Below are 6,303 nucleotides of genomic sequence, written 5' to 3'. Positions count from 1 at the left end.
GCTGGGAATAAATATTATTTATATACAGTAAGTTACATTTAATGCGACGTTTAGATTGTTGAACAGACCTGTAATGTGACACGTTTAATTGGACATTTTTGTAAACATCGAGTTCGGGGACCAAATTATGGCGCCACATTAAAGTTGCCACCAGACGTCGACACTGTACCACTCACATCGCCAATGTTCAATTACAGGCCAAAATCGCCTCCAAAGCGACACTGAGTGATGCCTCGACATGTCGTATTAAATTCAAATTACTGTATTATGTTGTTATTTATGTCATAATGCATAATGTCATAAGCAATGAACACACATTTATTTTCCACTTGCAACAGTATTCACGATGATTAGATGGATGGATATACGACTCCTACATGCATCTAGTACGACTATTGTCATGCGTATATACGATTTACTACAGACAACCCAAAAACGAATGGCGGAAAGCGTTCTTGATAATTATGATAATTATTATAGATTCTGGTCAATACATGTATGTTTGGAATATTACGTTAAAAATTATTTTTAAGTCAGAATATTTCCGGTTTTATGAAAAGTGAAAGTTAAAGTTTTTTTTTTTTAATTAATTCGTTTATTTTTACAGGCTCAGTTACTTAAGTTTGAAGGAGCCGAATTCTTAAATATATTTTTAAAACTTTATATATATATAAACAATTTTCTTACATCTATGGTTAGTAAGGTGGAAAACCGATTACTCGCGGTGTACTCGAGTTTAGAAGGGTGACATATTTTTAGGAGAAGGATGGGATATAAGGAAATTGTAACAATGTTGATGAGCACTCAATTCTTAAATCTATTCGTATATCTATAGTTTATTTACATTTCAACTTATTCTACTATTTATAGCAAGGGGACGAATTACCCGCAAAGGAAGGAAAGGAGGGTATAAGGATGTAGGGGCAATCACACACGAAGATCTATAGCTTTAAGGAAAACATATATATGGGACATGTAATCAAGGTCTAACCGAGCCAACATATCTCTCACCGGCACATTGGGCTGTCTTCCTCGGGCCCGAAGGGAGTTTTCTAAATTCGATCTGGCGACCAGATACACCTCGCACGACCAAACAACGTGCTCGATGTCGTGATAACCATGGCCACAAACGCAGAGATTGCTGCTGGCAAGATTGAAACGGAAGAGTAGTGCATCTAACGAACAGTGATTGGACATGAGTCGGGAGAAAGTGCGAATAAAGTCCCGACTCAAGTCCCAACTTTTGAACCACGGTTTGAGGCTAACCTTTGGGATAATCGAGTGAAACCACCGGCCCAATTCATCTTCATTCCACTTGCGTTGCCAGTTAGCGATGGTATTTTTGTGGACTAAAGAATAAATTTCATTGAAGGCGATTTGACGCTGGTATATATCGCCTTCAATTGCACCTACCTTTGCCAATGAGTCAGCCCTCTGATTACCCGGAATTGAGCAATGTGAAGGGACCCAGACAAAGGTAATGACATAACAGCGTCTGGATAAAGCACTCAAAATTTCTCGTATTCTCTCAAGGAAGTACGGCGAGTGCTTAAAAAGTTAAAGTTGCTTTTTTTTATTTTTAACTTTTAAGAACGAAAGATTATCTGTTTGCCGGTCTTTTGAGTTCTGATAAACATAGTGACAAAAATAAATTAGTTCAACTTCGTCATTCAATTGCACTTAACTCGAAACTGTAGACATGAGATTATGAACTTGACAAACCAAGCTGCCAAGTATTCCAACCCAGCAAACATTAAATCGTATTACTATCGTATATTGAGCATCGAATATCTGATATTTTGGGTGGTATATGATGCGCCCAAATAGCATATACAGTAAGTTACCTCTAATCCTCGACATACCGAGGCACTACTCAGTGTCGCATTAGAGGTGATTGGCCTGTAATTGGACATTCACAATGATAGTGGTACAATGTCGACGTCTTGTGGCGACTTCCAATCTGGGGCCATACTTCGGGTACCAAACTCGATGTTTACAAAATATCCAATTAGAGATGGAAAAGTCCTATTATTTGTATCCCATTACAGGTCTGTCCAATTAACTAAATGTCGAATTAGAGGTAACTTATTGTACATGCAAGTTAATTAGGCAATACCTAATAACATAATAAGTCTGTTGTCATACGAATATACGATTCATCACTGCCATAAAATGGCGGAAAATATTAAAGTAAAATGTTCGGCTCAGGGAATTACCATTTTTGTATGTATATAGAACCTTTATAAACATTATGTTTGTACAAACAGGAACTAATCAATTAACTTTCAGGGATATAAATGTTTGATATGAGTGGGGCCACGCTTATAAAATTGCTCCGATGGGATTTGAACTCCGATTGTTTGGATTATCATGCCGCAGCTATCTCGTATGGCTACCTGACGTATGATTCTAGGGCAATTAAAATTCTTGCATATGATACGAAAGAGTTGCACTCGGATACTTCATTCCTGATAGTTCATTGTGCTTTAGTGGAAATGTGGCTAAATTTATATAGAAATGGTTAAATAAAATTCTGTACTACATGTTTCAAGTAATCAAATAACATGAAGTAAAAAATTTCATTCATATTTTAACAATTTAAAACTGCCTTCGGGCCTGCCCAGCAAACATTAAATCGTAAAAAAAATTCGAGGGGTTGTATCAGAGACACGACCGCTTAGAACGCAGGACTACGCAATCTTTTTTCTTTTGAAATTTGATGGTTTATCATTTCGAATATTATTTGCGAATACGTCGAAATTTCATAAATAACTCTTTAGTAAAAAGTTCCGGGGACCCTGAAAATGTTTAATGGCTTGCGTAGTTTTGTAGACTCATTTCGAGAAGTAACGATCATTTTTTGCCCTTGCGAGAACAATACGCTATGGTCATATGTCGCAATTCGTTTCTTTATATCAATGCACGCATTGCACTGAATATTAACGAGTGGTATCTTCCGTGCATCGCCATCGAAGACGAATGAACTTTCTGAGCTTCAAGTGTCGATAATTCAAAAGAAGAAGAAGAAGTGTATCGCCATTCAACAAGCATCAAACACGCGTCTAACAGATGCATACAGTTGCAGTGATAAAAATGAAACATCGCAAGAATGACCGTTTATGAAAAATCGTTTCTCGACTCTCGGTCGATACCGTCAACAAAGTTTCTAAGTTCTATGTTTTGCGTAATGAAAGCAAGCTACACACAAAAAAACCAAACACTGATGTTTAGAAGCGACCTAAAATCATTTGTACTCTTCTCTTTTTTCGCCTGCTTTGCCATGCCTCGGATGGTTGTGTTAATTGCAATGCCAGATGCACCCTCAAGTGAAATATTCACTAGCGTTCACAGCTCGAAGGGATACATTAAACACAAAACGAGCAGAATAAGCGACCTTTGTTGTTTCGGGCACAGAAATATTCTGAGAATTTTCCTCAGAGGAGATGCAGTACTTATACACTAGCGACAGCTTACATACTATGCAAGGGTAGAGTTTACTTCGCAATTTTTTTCTTTTCGCTATCCCCCTTCGTTGTTTCTGTTCTAGCGGAAAAAGTTACCCGTTATTGACAGTTCTGTTCGGGAAAGCACACAAATGGACAGAACAAATGTATGGAAAAATGGGAATGCTTCCATTTTTCATCAATTCAAACCATATACAGACTATGGGATTGTAATGTATAGCATATCAAACAAAAAAAATCTTAGAAAAATTTCCAATTCGATTGGTATACAAAACGTTTAAATCCGTTCGTAGCAAAAAATAGTTATTAACGTTAACTTTATTTCATAAAAAAGTGACCTGTTTTCTGATTTGGCACCCTTAATGTAAGACGTAGTCCTACGTCAAAAATCTAAAATTGGAGGCGATATACATACATCTTTGACAGATTACTAGTATGATGTGTTTAACTGGCATATGCATATGAAATTGGAGGCCATATCCATGTATATGGGGTATATGATGTAATATAAACGATAATTATACGATTTATTATTTTCTAGGATGTATGTATATCGCCTCTACGTTTGCATGTATGGGCTGGCTAGGCGCATCATATACATGCAATATATATTAATCATACTTGTATGTTTGTGAATATAATCCTCAAAATAAAATAATTACACTAAACCTTCATTTCAAAGAACTTATACAGTTACCAAATCACGCAATAAACATCAAGGTCAAGGAAGGTCTTGTATTATAGAGACTTTAAACTTTATAAACATCAAGAATGGCTGGGAATCTCTTATCAATATTTGTTCAAATTTAAAAATGTGCTTAACTCCAGTTTTGTTGACAACTTTTATGCATTCAATTAAATCGTACGATAAATCATATATAATCATAAACATTCTCTCCTGGGGTGCGTCGCTGATCAATGGTCAGTTACACCTCAATAGGAAGTATCCCGTGTCGGCCACGGCCATACATAGTACTGGAGACTGCAACATCCCAATTATGAGATCTTTGTAATACTAACCTCGAGCCAACCGCGAGTAATCGGTTACATATTACTAACATAGTTGTAAGACAAAAATTGTCAAAATATTGGACTCTCGGCCCCGTCAGGCTAACTTGCTTTCAATTGTTGTGGTTGATACGGCTCTTCTTGTCTTCGTCATAAAGTTTCTTAAAATATATGTGTATAAGTGTATTTCCTTCCGATGTGGTGTGGTTTTTTCCTAATTTAAGAGTCTGAGTTTGCTGTGAGACCTGAGTTTAGGTGAATTCGTGCATTATTTAGAGTGAAATTGACAAAACAGAAAAACAGCATCGAGCAAATTGTTCATCGTTTGAACTTTGAATAGTGCTCTTGTATTAGTGTAGATCAAATATTGTCGTGCCTCTTGTAATTGTGTTGGAAGAGTGTTCTTACATTGGCTCTGCTTGTGTGCTTCATGATTGTGTTGGGCTGCTACAGATCGCCCTAGTTTACCTTCCGATTATAAGTGTCAGAGTCCAGCGCTGCTGCATACAACTATACACCTAATAGATTGTGTGCAAGCGTGCGGCCTCTGACTTGCATGCAATTCGACAAGGAAGTAAGTAACTAATAGTTTGTCCGATATAGTCCAGTCTAGACAATAATGAATATCACAGTGTGAGTCTCTGTACGTCGCTTTGATGTGGAAAAAAAAATAAAAAACACTTGTGTAGTACAAGGTAGGTGCTGTCTGTCCTTTGATCGAATCAATTACAGCGTGTTTCACAATAGCTCGCTCGCAAACTCAGCTGGACTCATTCTTGGTTTTGCATACAGCAATGGGAAAGCATTGAAGCCATCGCAAGGCTATATTTGTTTTTCCATCATACTCCCTCTGTCCTATGTTAACTGACCTGTGATTTATTTATTTATTTTATTTTTTATTTATTTTTTCTTTTGTGATTTTTAACATGGATGACGAAATTATATGTGTGATTTGTGAACGGAAAGAACTTGACTCAAATAAAATTATCACATGTTTGTACTGTTTCTCTAGTGCACATTTGAAATGTAAAAACATAATCGGAAATGCGGTTCGTCGTGCGCGTGAAAAGCCGCATTTTTGTACTCCCGACTGTGCGAAAATATACCAGCGTATTGTCGAGATGTCCAATAACAAAGAAGCATTAATTGCAACGCTCGCGACTGAATTAAAAACAACAATCGAGAACGCAGTGTCCACTGAAATGCAAAATGTCAGATCGGAAGTTAAACTGATAACCACTGCTATAGAGAATTCCCAGGAATTCCTATCGGCCAAATTTGATGCTATTGTAAATGATTTCAATAAATTAAAGGTAGAAAATGACGAGCTAAAGCTGGAGCTTCTCAGTTTGAGGAAATCGCAATCTGCATTAATTGAGACGGTCCATAAACTTGAGTTGTACACGGATAAAACAAATCGGGTAATGAACGAAAAAAATGCTTTGTTTATGGGCATACCTACAACACACAATGAAAACGCAGTTCAACTAATTGATAAATCAATACAGTCTCTTGGCGTAACTTTGAAAACAGGATCCATAATATCAGCCACCAGGCTTCATACAAAAAAGAACAATAATACAGCGTTGATTCCCATCAAAGTGGTTTTCAATGATGTAGCCGATAAAGAAATGGTGCTTGAAAGAAAGAAACAGAAAGGTAAACTATTGTCAACAGAAATTGATTCATCCTTACTGTTGAATGGTAGACCAACTTCTGTTTCCATTCGTGATGAATTAACTCCGCTTTCTTTTGAACTTCTTCGCGAACTTCGTGAATCGCAGGAAGTATTAAACATTAAATATGTTTGGCCTGGCAGATTCGGAACAAT

This window comes from Toxorhynchites rutilus, chromosome 2 (assembly GCF_029784135.1).
Source record: "Toxorhynchites rutilus septentrionalis strain SRP chromosome 2, ASM2978413v1, whole genome shotgun sequence".
Lineage (NCBI taxonomy): Eukaryota > Metazoa > Arthropoda > Insecta > Diptera > Culicidae > Toxorhynchites > Toxorhynchites rutilus.
Note: the sequence above shows the minus strand (reverse complement) of the source record.